At 44.6% G+C, this 14859-nt stretch overlaps 1 long non-coding RNA gene across 1 annotated transcript in view; it reads left to right on the top strand.

Moving 5' to 3' along the window:
• Positions 1 to 11005, top strand: part of LOC116073549 — a 30028-nt gene extending 19023 nt beyond the window's left edge. The window contains exon 3 of the long non-coding RNA XR_004111866.1: positions 10838 to 11005. This is a non-coding gene — a long non-coding RNA (uncharacterized LOC116073549). The remainder of the gene's footprint in view (positions 1 to 10837) is intronic.
• Positions 11006 to 14859: the final 3854 nt, after the last annotated feature.

Raw genomic sequence — 14859 nt, 5'->3', positions numbered from 1 at the left:
CCTCTGTGTGTGTGTGGGGGGTGGGGGAATGGATGGATGGATGGGTGAATGAGCTGCTGTATCAAAATGGAAACTATTCACTTGTGAAATAAAGCTACATTGCCCATTATGATTTATCTAAGTTGCTGCCGGAGACATTAAGTATTAGTCTGTAGCAAAATCATTAAAACAAACAAACAAAAAACCAAAATCAAAACCAAAAAAAAAAAAAAAAAACATCAGAGGCTTAGCAGCAAATTGATAACATTAGTTTCACAGCAGACTCACTCTGCATACACACACACATATCTTTTACAATTATAAATACAGTTTATTGAAACAACAACAAGAAGAGATGGTGCTGTGTGTACACTTTGTTGCCAGTGTGTGGCCCTGCTTCTCTACTGCTCACTCTTGCTTCCACTTTCTTCCCCAGCAGCTCCACCCCTCCTCTGAAGCATCCATGGATGTCCTGCCTTATCTCTCTTCCTGTGCTCAAGTAACTATGCCCATGTACCATTACATACAGATCCTATAATTTCTTCCTTAGCTCATCTTAATTAATGTGGGCTACAGTTGCACAGCATTCTTATTGTTTGTATCATTAGGTAACATTAACTGGAATCCTTACAAGAACATTTTCTATAACACTGTTACACTAACACTGTTACATTTTCTGTAACACTGGCCCATCTCTTTTCACAACTGCATAATGTTCCACTGTGTGGCATATTGCCATTTTCCAACCAACTACTTACCAAGACGTATTATCTGGGCTTCTTTTACACACTATGATCAATGGCTGCCCATTTGTTCTTTAGTTGTATTTGGTTTTGATTTTGTCCATTTGGTTTTAGTTTTGGTGTCAATATTTCCACATATATAAAGTAAGTACCCAAGAAGAAATCATAAACATATATGTGATTTGTGTATATATCATTATATTACTTTCTAACAAGGCCATGCATTTTTTTATTTGAGTAAGATCTGTGAGACACATTCCTTACTGTATCTTTTTATAGAAATATCTATGATAAATAAACATTGAGAACACGTTGCTCTAGCCCAGTGGTTCTCAACTTTCCTAATGCTGCAACCCTTTAATATAGTTTCTCATAAGAATATTTTTGTTGCTACTTCATAACTGTAATTTTGCTAAATTTGTTTTCAGATGGTTTTAGGTGACCCCTGTAAAAGGGTTCCCAGGGGTCTCAACCCACAGGTTGAGTATAACTTCTCTAGATACTATGTTCTTAGCCGCGTTTTAGAGGTCAAAGACACATTCTCAGAACACACACACTCTCTCTCTCCCTCTCTCTTCTCTCTCTCTCAACAAAATAGGTTATATAAGACCATGAAGTAAAGTTAAGTATGCTATATGTAGTTATCAAATATTAAAAATATAATTTTGTGTAGAAATGTATGTGTCTCTATAACACAATAACTATCCAGGTCTAGTTGCAGGCCTGATATTCACCATCAATTCACAGCAAGGCTGACTCTAATTCATACGATAAGATACATGCACCAACTGCAACATTTTGTAGTTGGTCACATACATCCATAATTAAAGACCTCATCTGAGGCAGTAATGAAAATAAGATGTCTTATTTGCTATGCTTTCTTCAGTTGCTTCCTGTCCGGTAGTTGGTCACAACGCTAAGGAACTCGGCTGGGGTCAGTCCTATCCATCATTCTAGTAGATCCCAACTGTGGAAGAAAGGACCAGTGGTGTCTACTTTTCCTAGGGCAGGCTCTCTACCTCTTCCAGTGTCCTGTGATGTGTTTTCAATCTGCTGTGGCTGGGGGATGGAGGTCTCACTATCCCTCACCTTGCCTGCTGCATGTCTCTCAACAAGGCTCCCAATGCTGTGCAGTTCTGAGGAGGACCTGAGAGCTGATTGTCTCAGTTTTGCAGGCAGGAGAATGACTAACCTTCTAACAGGGGCTTGTGAGCCTTGTTTCATCCTGGGCTGAGGCAGCTGTGTGTGCGCTCAGTGAGGGTGCTCAGTGGGTGGGCTCAGTGGGCCCTCTCTCTACCACCCTGGATCTTCAGGTAGCTCTTCTCAGAAAGGGATCATTCATTCATTCCTTCATTCAGCAGACCCTTTCTGCCATATTCACTCCTCACAGAGTGACTTTTTTCCCAGCATATTCAGTCTTTATTCTCAACCCTCCTTGGTTCCCTTATTCAAGCGTAGGTGCTGCTCTCCTGAGGCTGTTTGGCCTTGACCTCTCTGCGCTTCCTTTCTCAGAGCAGCCAGTCTACCTGAGTCTGAGTCTTTTTGACTCCCCAGGTCACAAGTTGGCCTTAGCCTGTTGGGTTGTCTAAATGACCCATGCATAAAAGATGGTCCCCTTAGCAGAAGCAACGCCTGGACCATGTCAGGGTAGGGAAATGGTGTAAGCGACACATATTTCCCAGCCTACAGGATGACTATAGATCCTTTCCTTTCTAGAAAGTGCCACCAGCCAGGGGACAGACTGGGACGAATACTTGGCCTCAGGCAACGCTGGAGCCCAGGGAAAACTTTCCTCGCATGTGTGTTTTCTCACAGAATTGTAAAGGCCGGCCGCACTCAGTGCCAGAGGCTGCAGAGTTTGTGTGTTTCTGGACTATTCATTAGTGATTACATACCCCCTGAACACCTGCAAGACCAATTCATAAAGCCAGCATTCATGGGCTTTGGCAAGGGTTTCATGGGAACTGCAGGGTGCGGGGTACAGTCATTGTATCTGCAGATAAAACACATTCTCTTACCAAGGAGGCCTCTGAAAATAGGAGCAGGCTGCAATTCCAGTTCAACACCGCGGGGTATTAAAAAGAAAAGTGTTACTTCACCTCAGCTCTTTAGAAAGCCAGTTCGCTGTGCGGCTGTGGCATTCCTGGACAAGTTCTCTTTCAAGACCCTCTTGGGGGTAAGAAGAGAGGAGCAGTGGGCACTGTGTGCATGGTGACAGGGGACTGCCAGGCAGTCAGAGCAGTGTAGCATGTTCCCCTGCAAGTCACACTGCTTTACCTTGGGACAACAGGAAGCATGGAGCCTGGGTGGCCTGCTTTGTGATTCTGGGTGATAGGTTGCTGCTGCCGTGTATAAAAATGGTGCCATAATTAATCCAAAAAAGGCCAGGAATAATAAACACACACACACACACACACACACACACACACACACACACACACACACACCATCTTTATACAAAATACAGAAGCAATCTTTTACAAGAGTCATTTGTACCTTTGATTTTCTTTTGCCTGGGTTCTGTGAAGGAAAGAGATGCAGGACAGAGGCTGCAGAGATGGTGGGGGCATCCTGTCTGAGCCTGCTGTGGGGGTCAGCAGCGCTTGGAGACTCTTCTGTGGAACTGAGGCCCTGAGCCTTGTTTGAGCATCTGAAAACACAGGCTCCTGGGAACAGGAGCACATTTACCTCTGCAGCAACATCAAGTTTGTTTCCACTCACTCTTGGACTTGTCTGGATGTTTTCGCTTGTTTTTTGTTATTGTTCTGTCCTCTTCCTTCCTTCCTTCCTTCCTTCCTTCCTTGCTTCCTTCTTCCCTTGCTTCCTTCCTTCCCTTCTTTCTTCCTTCCTCTCTTTCTTTCTTTCTTTCTTTCTTTCTTTCTTTCTTTCTTTCCTTTCTCTCTCTCTCTCTCTCTCTCTCTCTCTCTCTCTCTCTCTCTCTCTCTCTTTCCTCATTTCCTGTGTGTTACATGTATGTAATGTATGCACGTGTGGTATACATATGTGACTGTGGTGTGTGTGTGTGTGTGTATGTGGTGTATGTGCATGTGTATCCACACATACAGTATGTAGTATGCATTTGTACGCGGTGTGTCTGTGTGGTTCCTGTGCCCATGTGTGGTATGTGTTGTGTGTGCATGGTCAGTGTATGATGTGCTGTTGTGTGTAGTATGCATTTGTTTATGGTGTGTTTGTGTGGCTCATGCATATGTGTGCATGCATGCACCCATGTATGTGTGAATGAGGCAGGGACAGAGAGGGTCCCATAATCCCACTCTGTTCCACTACTGTAGACAACCTATAATGCTAAAGGAAACTCTTGAAGTGCCCAGCTTTCTAGGGGCATGGGGTGTGTCTCATCTCCCTGCTTATACACACACTTCATCACACAGTGAGGCTGGGAAGGACTTTTCATAGGTCATCTCTCTCTCTCCCATGATTCAAGAACAAGAGTCTGCGGTTACACCAAAAATATGAATTTTGTGCCTCTTGTGATCGAGTTCACTAGCACAAGTGAGCAAAAATCAAACAGTTACAACTGTAAGTGGATCACCAGGGATTTGACATATGTCATTGCCCTGAAGGGTAGGGATGCTGAGATTCTAGGCAATTGAGACACCCCTGGCCAAGGATGTACAGCTGGGGGCGATGTGGCAGCAATGGGACTATGGAATCACACTTGTCACCCTGTTCTGCTAGGGAGTGGGAGGGGACAGTGGTTATGATGTGGATTTTGAAGCTCAAAGTTTTGGGTTTGAGTCACGGCTCAGTCACACATTGCACTGTGATCTCAGACCCAGACTTTTCAACCTCTGCCCATTCTCAGAGTGGAAGGAACTTTCTCATCTTCCAAAGGTGCGCTGCTAACTTCTCTTATCAGAGGGCAATTACAAGTATTACTTAAACACATTAGCATAACAAAGCACTTTTAACAGTGCCCAGCTATATAAATGTTAACTGTCCCCAGTTGATTTATGCAGATCACTGGCCACTGCTGAAGAATGGTGGGGTCATTCATCTGGCTTCTCATCCTGGTGACTCTGCTCCTTGTTTAGCAATCAGAAATTATCCAGTGCTTATGGAGGGCCTGATAATGTGCAAGTCCTTACAACAGCTCTTCACTTTACAAAGGAGGACAATGAGATCAAAGGTAGTGATTAGCTTAAGGTCACATCACTAAAAGGTAGCAGGTATAGATTCTAACTAAGATGGACTCCAATGACCATGCCTTCACAACCAGCAAACTAGCCTATTCCTGAAGAGTTAAAAGTGTTCACTAAGTTTGTGTTTTCTCCTTTAGTGTCCTGAGTTATAATCTTGAAAAAATTGGTGTGTGTGGGATGGTGTGTGTGTGTGTGTGTGTGTGTGTGTGTGTGTGTGTGTGTGTTAGGCCAGAGGTCAGAGCTGCCTCAATCACTCTTTTTCTTTTTTTTGTTTTTTGTTTTTTGTTTTTTTTGAGACAGGGTTTCTCTGTATAGTCCTGGCTGTCCTGGAACTTACTCTGTAGACCAGGCTGGCCTTGAACTCAGAAATCTGCCTGCCTCTGCCTCCCAAGTGCTGGGATTAAAGACGTGTGCCACCACTGCCCAGCTCTGCCTCAATCACTCCTTACCTTATCTTTTGATAGTCTCTCCCTAGGTCCAGAGCTCACTGAATTGCTGGCCAGTAAACTGAGGGAATATCTTTGTCTCTACCCCACCCCTCAAGCATTGGGGATGTGAACTTAGGTCCTCATGCTTCTGTGGCAGGCGCTTTGCCCACTGACCCAGCTCACCAACCCCTCTGATTAATACTTCTGAAACAGTGCTATAGGCAATGCTGACAATGGGGTTCATGTGTGCAGGGTGACTGCATGGGGCTGTCCAGGCTGCATGCAGACAAGATGAACTTGGGATTTATCCCAACCTGAGTCCAGAGCCTACTGCTGGCCCTCATGGCCCCATAACTGCTCAAAACCTTAAATCTTCCCATCAGAAAAATGGAAATAGCAAGGCCTTCCTTGAGGGGACCTTTCCATGTTAAAGTGACAAGTGTTGAGGACCAGGAGCACCCTTTATTACTATTAGCAGTGGCCAGCTCCTCAAAGAAGCTGATGGGTCATTCTGAAGAAGTAGACATTGATAACCCAAACAGAGAGTTCCGTTAACTAATGCACAGCAACAGACACATAAACGCATGGTTCCAACCAGCCGTTATTTAAATCACCCATTCTATGCAAAATGTCCATCAAATCTGGGATTCACCCTTTCCGGTCTCTCCTCCTGGTAGGAGTGTTGTTTCCTGTGGATGGCTCTTTCAGCCTCCCCCGGGCTGTGTGCGGAGGTACAGGGCTTGAAAAGAGCAACTGTGTGAAGGGAGGGATACCCTATGCTGCTCCTGCCATTGCCTGCTAACTTCAGGCTTGATCCAGCCTGTCCAGCATACCCAGTCAACCTCACTGTGGTAAGAACAGGATAGGTTGTCGGTTACCTAATAATGATGGAAGTCTGGATAATTTGGGCAGGATAAAGAGCTTGTTGTCTTCTGGCTGATCTGGTTCATTTTCTGGCTAAATTAGGTTATAAAATCTTTTTTTTGTCAGGGTCTCTAATGATCTGGAAAAGCAGGTAACTATGCCTTTTTAAGAGCTCTTTGCTTTGAATTATTCATCAGCCCAGCCCTGGTACCCTGGGAAGACTCCTAATTCTTCACCTGCCTTTTAGTGCAGAGCTTTGGAGCTTGACTCTCAGGATGGTCTATTCACAGCTTCCCACAGATGCAAAATGTTCAAACAATCTCTGTGTTTTTGTTTTTTTCCTTCTACAAACGGAGAGAACCAAGTTGGAGCTATGGGGGGATGATGGTGCCTGATTTGGAAGATGGGTAACAGATTTCCCTGGGAGACACAAACACGCGCATAACTACAATAGCAAGCAAGGGGCCCTTTTAGAAGCAACACATTAAAATGCAAGGCAGGAGATAATGAGATAAGCAAGCCGCAACTTTCTCGTTTCTTAACTCTAGCGTAAAAGGAGAGAGGGGGACAGAACAGAAAGCCTCCCAAAGGAGCTTAGCAGAGGGCTCAACAGAGCGCTCTGTCAGCTTGCTAGGGGAGGATATGGGGGGGCCTATGGGGGTGTGCAGGGGCCTTTGGGGTGGGTGGGGGAGAGTTCTCTCCAGTGACCTCAGTAGCATAACGGGCATGGAAAAATTTCTCTAGGAGGTGACAGGGGGTATGAAAACCACACACACAAAATCTTTCTCTCAGCTCCTTTTTTATGTGTTTCCCACTTAACTAGCATCTGCATGGGAGAAATACAGGGCACCTCCCAGCCACAGGTCGACTCCTTCCTGGCCATTCTGGAGAAAACACAGTCCCTCCCCATTTCCCTCTCTTTATTTTTATTTAATGTGTGTGGGTGTCTTGCCTGCACAGATGGATGCACACCATGCGCACGCAATGCTCGAGAAGGCCAGAAGAGGGCATCAGATCCTCTAGAACCGGAGTTAGAGTGCTATTTGCTGTCACGTGGGCTCTGGGAACCACACTCCGGTTCTCCGAGAGAGCAGTAACTGCTTGCTCTGAACTTCGGAGCCATCTCCTCAGCCCTGCAGTCACCATTTCTTCAGAATAGACTTGAACCCAGGCATGACGCTGGGGGTTTTGCCCTCACTGCGCTTCTGAGCACACTGTGGGTGATGTCAGCCTCTGGTCATAGTTAAAGAGGCTGATGCTACAGAGTGGGTGTGCGGTAATGGCGACTGGGTTCCTGTCTGTTTTGTATATCCAGTTTCTGCCAGGCTCCTTTCCATGGACACACCCTTACACTGAACTACTTGTAATTTCAAAGGGAATTGTAAGCTAGCCTGCATAGAGATGAGTGTGGAATATACCCTAGCTCAGACACAAACCCTCTCTGAGGCCTTCTCTGATTTTCCCATCCAGAATGACCCTACCCTCCCTCTGGGGCCACAGCTCTGCACTCACCAACCAACACAGGAGTTTCTTCATTTCCAGGGACTTCCTAGAAGGCAAGGCTTTGTACCATATTACCTACTTCATGTTCCCGTGACCAACTGTCACAGTGACTGAGGCAGGAGAGCAAGGCATTTTCAAGGGTATCAATGTTTGCTTATCCTTCAGAAAAGGAGAAAATCATTTGCCTAATTGTGGTTCTCCCTGAGCTGGTGTGATTCCAATAACAGTCCAGTGGCAACCTGTAGGCGGTCATACGGAAATTCACGAATGAACTAAGTCCTTAATGGTGGGAAAAGACGAAGCTTGGCAGGATCTGCCCTTGCTTGGTGATGGCTGAAATGGAAAAATCATTGCTCCATTCTCTTTCTGCCCAAGGCCAAGGTAAAGACACTGCAATGTCATGACCCAAACCTATACCATGTCCAGTTTTCTTTTTAAATATTTGGCAATTTTGAAAAAGGCAAGGCTCATTAATTTATTAGTGTTTTTATTATTTTCATTAATTTTAGATTTAAGTGGATATCCTATAAATGGGGGAATCAAGGACTAGCTATACATTTCAAGTTATTTCCACTTTACTGGCTAGATTTCACTTCCAGAAAGTTCTACAAACTCTCTAAACATCTACACCAAATGAGGATCGGGAAATCAAACACACAAATCTGTGTGTGTGGGATTTTATATCCAAAACCACAATGGGTATACATTCTGAAGTCTGGGCTACACAGTTTGGCTTAGCAGACAAGCATTTTCTCAGGACTTGATTCGGTCCCAAACTCCACCTTCAAAAAGCTGATTTTACTTTTTGTATTCATATTGCATCTACATTGTTTTGGACATAATTGGCTTTAAAACAGTGATTTCAATGGAGTCATCTCAGTGCTGGAGACATCCCCTGAGGCCTTGGTCCCATTCCCAAGGCCTCCAATTGGTCTGGAGTACAAACTTCCTGGTAAAGATCTGGAAGGGCAGCTCAGGTAGGTAAGCGTTCTTACTGTGTAAGCATGAAGGCCACAAGTTTGAATCACCAACATCCATGTTAAAAGCTGTGCATGGATGTGCATGTCTGTTACCCTAGCACTGGGGGCTAGGGGTAGATTAGACAAACACTGAGAGCCTGACTGGCCAGTCTGCCCAGCTAAAATGGTTCAGTGAGAGATTCCGTTGCAGAGCAACAAGGTGGAGAGCCACAAAGGAGGACACTCAAGCTTAGTCCTCTGGTCGCTGTGCCTGAGAGCTTGCTCACAAATGTGCACATGAATGTAAATCTCTCTCTCTCTCTCTCTCTCTCTCTCTCTCTCTCTCTCTCTCTCTCACACACACACACACACACACACACACACACACATACACACACATACACACACACATACACACACATATACACACACATACATGCACACATACATGCACACATACACACACACACACACACACACACACACAGATACTCTTTAAAAAAATAAAAAGTTGACGCTGAGACTCTCTCCCGATCTTCCTGTGGTCTCAACATGCAACCTTGGTTTCCATGCTTTTCAAGTGACTCCCAGGAGATATTAGCTTCATCTGCCCAGGTAGCAGTTCTGGAGCCTCGTGGAAAAATAAGAACAAAGGAAAAGAAAGCGGAGGCATAAGAAAATATGCAGAACCAAAGCCCATTGTTACCCAAACCCTGCAAAGTAGGGAGGGGAAATATTTTCATTTCTGCAAAGGCCATATGTGAGTGCCTGCAGGGAAATCGTATCCACAGCCTCGCGACTGAACCAATAACTCATATCTGATTCAGAAGCCGACTTTGTTGGATCAATGTGCTACAGCTGTTCTCAGTCTACGGCCAGCCTCTCCCAATGGGACCGATTGTAGCAACACGTCTCATTTATAGATCTCATGTGCAGGGGCCTGGAGACCTAAATTAAAACCTTGTGCATGTTACTTTGGTGAATTCAACACCAAAGCATTTTGGCTCCTCTGAATAGGCCATTCTCGATACAGAGAGGCTCTGGAACACAATGGACAGGATGCATCTTTTGTACTTAGCCTTTATCCCTGGGGGAGAGAATTTGACATAAGCTAATAATGGAATATATTCTAATAGTATGTTGGGCTGTGGTCAGGCTTGGTCCGGGGTTGCATGGATAAAGGAGAGGAGGGAAATGAGACAGGCAGGACTCAGGAACTCAAGTATTGTTCTTCAGAGAACTGGGGGCAGGGTATATGCTATGGACAACAGAACTTATTTTCAAAGTATGTTTTCCAAGGGATTGAGATCCAGAGATGGGAAACCTCTTGATCAAAGTTACCTCAGTGTGTAGTAGAGGTGGGACTAAGTACTCCATCTGGATTGTCGCTCAACTGCTCTGTCAAAAATTGCCTTCAAGTTGCTGTGGCAACTTTAGGAAGACCTAGGGGGAAATAAATGCTCTACACCAGCTTCCAGAGTTGGGTGAGGCCATAAACCTGAGAAAACTTTCAGGGTCACAGGTCAAGGGAATTCTTCCTGTTTGTCCCAGGTCAGACATATTCTAGTCAGACTCTGCTTAATGATGGCATGAGATTGGAAGCTGATTTGAGAGATATTTTAGAGAGAGGACAAACAAGAAGAGGAAGAGGACACAGTGGATTCGTTCTAGAAATATTTTCATTGTCGACATTCAGTGTTTGTCTCAAGTACTTCCTCTTCCCCAGTCTCTCATTCCTTCTGAAATGCTAGGGTGAAACCCACAGAAGGCAGATACAACTGCCACAGAGCTTAAGAGGAAAGACTGAGGTTTGAATGGCTTCGACGAACTACAGATGTGTACACATCTTGCATGTCTGGTCTCTGCCTCTGCAGGGAGTCAGAGTAGGGAGACACAGAAGGTCTGCAAACCATTGTGGTCCTCTGTGAGGAAACTGAGGAAGGATCTGGAGCATTGAGCAAGAGCAGTGGTTGAAGAAGCTTCTAGAAGAAGAGACTTTATTTTTTAAAAAATTTTTTTTTATGTATATGGGTGTTTTACCTGTATGTGTGTCTGGCACCCAAAGAGGCCATAAGACATGTTGGATCCTCCAGTACTGAAATTACAGATGGTTGTGAGCTGCCATGTAAGTGTGGAGAACTGAACCTGGACCTCTGGAAGAGCAACCAGTGCTTTTAACTACTGATCTTTCTCTTTAGCCCTGGTCCAGAAGAAACCTGGAAGCTGGTTTAAGCTGGTCTTTAAGAGAATGGATGGGAGAATTAGCATGTCAAGGCGAGAAGACAACAAACCTAAGGCCACATTGAAAAGGTATCTTATATTTTGTGTTTTTATCCAGTTGCAGTTGCATATGTCTAGAGAGTGGGGTGTGAGGAGCCACCAGGAGAAAATCAATTGGACAGGAGGTTTGTGGTCAAGCTAGAAAGCCATGCTGAGCCCAGACTTAGTCCTTGAGGTAATGGGATGGAAGTGGAGTGATTTTACGACATAATAAACCAAGGAATGACATGCTCAGGTGAGCATCTTACGAAGCCACTACCAGCCTAGACAAGAGTCATTAAAGAAGAGGGCAGGCCTGAAACATGGAGATGAGAGACATTTGTCATAGCCTAGATGGAGAATGATCTACAAGTGGGAGATGATTTAGAGGGAGAAGCAACAAGACCTGTGACAGACTTGGTTTTGGAAAAGAGGGGCAAGACTGAGTTGGAAGAGGATTCATTTCATTGGTTGAAAGCCCCCATCTAGCTTGTATACTGTGTAGTGATTCTTTAGGTAAACTTCATTTCCATGACCAGTTTTCCTCACAATGGCGTCCATCTTGCCCTGTGCTATTAAGAACTCAAGCATTAACCTTTTTACTCTTCTTCTTCTCTGCTTACTTTTATCATTCCCACTACTCATTTTTTAAGATTTATTTACTTATTTATTTGTGTGTGTATGCACATACACACACACTCACACCCACCCACCCACACATACAGACACTCACTTGTGTGAGTGTGTGTATATGTGTGCGCGCACAATATAGCACACTTATAGAGGTCAGTAGACAGACAATTTTTAGGAGTGTGTTCTTTTCTTCTACCTGTAGTACCAGGGATTGAACTCAGGACCCCAGGCTTGGTGGTAAGTTCCTTTACCCACCGAGCCATCTGTCTGGCCCCTTTCCTGCTATTGAAGCATCTCTAGTTGTGCTGTTTGGGAGAGAAAAATACTTATACACCAAGTAGATAATTCCAAAGAAAAGTTTTAAGCTTTTTTTTCCCCCCTAGTCACAGCTACTCTCAACCTATGTGACTGGAATTAAGTCCTTAAATATGCAATTTGAAGGTTGCTATTCTGTGTCAAATTCAAAGGCATGATCCAAGGGACCAGAATAAAAGTCTCCATGAGTGTGCTAAGCATCCAGAGATGGGGATGCCAGGAGGGTTGGGACTGCAGAATGACTTCATAGAGGAGGCAGCAGCTAAGATTGAAGTCTTAAAAACAGGAAAAGGTGAAATGGAAGAGCAAAGGGCACAGGGGCTGGGGAATTTGAGACTCATTTAGCTAACATCTTCTGCACAGTAGATGACCAACAGGGAGGCGAGAAGTAGGGACCCATTCCCCAAACATCTACTTGTGCTAGTGTTAAGACTGAACCTGAAGCTGTTCTGAGCTGTTTGTTCTGAGCTGCCTAGAGATCCATGCTGTGAGCCAACCGAGTGAAAAGATGGGATACTATGGTTTTCTTTGACTAGATTTTAGGGGCTGGAGGAGGGGAGCAGCATCTGTGAAGGAAGGAGCGGGGGACTAACAACACTCTTATTGCCTTGCTTTAACCAATTCAGATATACTCCTCAGCCCTTCACCTCTTCCCTGGGACCCAGCCGAGGAGATCCTCATACGTAAAAAGACTTTCTTGGCATACCCATAGCTAAAGGAATGGTTTTGAAGTGAGACATATCTCATGTTTTCTTATGCACTCTCCACTTGGGGATTGGTTCTCTAACTGGTGTACCCTACCATCACTTCCGGGGTGGAATGCAACTAGACAACAATATTCTCTTTCCATAGGTGATCTTGGCTTGTAACACCCCAAACGATTCCAACCTGAATCTCTAGGATAGATGGTCTCCCCATTCCTAAACAATCCCACCATGTTTTGGCTATAAAGAATTTCTGATCTCAGATGCCCTCAGTGAGTAGGCTACAGGGTGTTTGAATCCTATCTCCTCATGCCTTCTTCTGGCTCAGGTCAGGACTTGGGTTAGCTTCAAGGATAGCCTATGCTACTTTCTATTCATCCTACCCACCTCCCTACTTTTGTCCTAATGTGACTCTCAAAAGTTCCTGCACTAGAAAGTCAATCAGCAAAGTCACATGACCATAGTTTTCGGAAGTGAGCTATGGAGATTAAATGAACTCACAAGATATTGTAATGGCATGTCTGGTTCTATAAGTAAGAGAGACCTATCTTATGGTGCCCTTTACCCAGCCACCAGCTCTTGGACTTTCAAGCCTCCAGAACCACAAGGCAGATCATTTGTGGTTTCTCTACATTCCCCCAGCTGTGTGGTCCCATTATATCAACAGAAAATGGGCTGAGCTGGCTTACCAAGTCAGATCCAGCATGCATACCACTCTAGCTCACTGAGGTTGCTACCTGTTTTAAGGTCATAAATCTCAAAGTCCCTACCCTCCACTTGCAGAGTAATTATGCATTATCTTGTCAAATCATTAGTAGTGTTATCTTTCCCATAATTTAACTCTTATACTGGTACTTAAATCTGATATGTTTATGTTTTAAGCTCCTTATAGAAGAAGGTCAGAGCCAAAGCTTCCTTGAGTAACCATGATACTTGGCATTTCTTTAGCATTTATTGCTTATAAATCCTCTCTGCGTGTGTTACCTTATTGCAGCATCTCAATAATTCTGTCAGCCTGGCAAAGCCAGCGTAATCAGTATCTAGATATCTCAGGTGCGGTGGGAGGCATCCCAGAGTAAGAAATATGAAATGATTTGCATATGTTACATTGTGCTATGTTTTCTACAGCTCTGGAAACACTAGAGGTACTCAGTCAGCATCACTGATTTATCTGTTCATTAAATCTCAGCTCGATCCCACAGCCGGCCTGATGATTTGAGGAACAGGATTTGTGGTTTAGGGGAGATAAATGGCTATAAAGACATGCTGTACTTGTTTACTTAACATGCAGCCTTCCGACTCTTCCCATCTGAACCACTGTCAGCAAGTCAGGGCAATCAGGACAACGACACATGAGGTTCATAGCAACCTCTCCTCTTTGTGTTTCTCCAAAGAAGGTTTTAGGGCTCTGTGGCTGCTTCACCTCTCCCTTTGTTGCCGCCTATAATGGCACAGGTGGGGGTAATGAAACTGTGGGCTTTCAATTCTCCCTTCCAGATGTCATCCATTTAGCTCTTGTGGTATTATTTGGCAGCCATATTTGATTTTGGAAGTGGAAGGCTTACTTGAAACCATATGAGCTGGCTTCCCCCACCCCCCTTGTGGAAAAGGGCTTTTGGTTATAATAGTGTTGCGACAAAAATGCAATTCATAAAGAGAGATTTTATGTGCCAGGAGTCTGACAACCTGGCAAGGATAACGACACTGCTGCCCTCAGTGTGGCTCGGAAGCTCTTTCCTGCTCAAATCCCTAACAGAGAGGAGTCTGAAGGCTGAGTCAATTAGCTGTGCCCACCCCCTCTGCTCCCACTTGCCTTCAGTGCATTTAGACGAAAGTAAAGTTTTCAATTTGTCTAAATTACCTGAAAAGTTGTGAGGACAAATGAAGTGTGAAAGTCCTTTGAAAAGAGACAATTGCTTTGATGAGCACAGACGAAATCTAAACAGATCCCTCCTCATTCTCCCATCTAAGGAGAGCAGGAGGCACCAGAGATTAGAGTCACACAGGCCAAGAGGAAACAGGGATATACCCCAGGTCAAGGACAGCTCCGGACTTTGGAGGTCTTAACACAATTGTCCCTTGCTAGTGAGGTGACCAGGGATGATTCATTATATTAACAAAAATGTTTCCTTGAGATGGTGACCATCCCCTCTGCCTCCTAACGTGGCTGTGAAGAGCAAACGAGATAAGCCACGGAGAAAGGCTTTGTAAATTGAAAGGCTCTATCCAATGACAAGGGATTACAGTTGTCTAAAACCGTCTGAACAAGCCCTTGCCGAGGGTTTGTGGGGTGTGCTGTGGTTTTCATT

This window comes from Mastomys coucha, unplaced genomic scaffold, assembly GCF_008632895.1.
Source record: "Mastomys coucha isolate ucsf_1 unplaced genomic scaffold, UCSF_Mcou_1 pScaffold23, whole genome shotgun sequence".
Taxonomy (NCBI): domain Eukaryota; kingdom Metazoa; phylum Chordata; class Mammalia; order Rodentia; family Muridae; genus Mastomys; species Mastomys coucha.
Note: the sequence above shows the minus strand (reverse complement) of the source record. Positions and strands in the feature narration are given on the sequence as shown.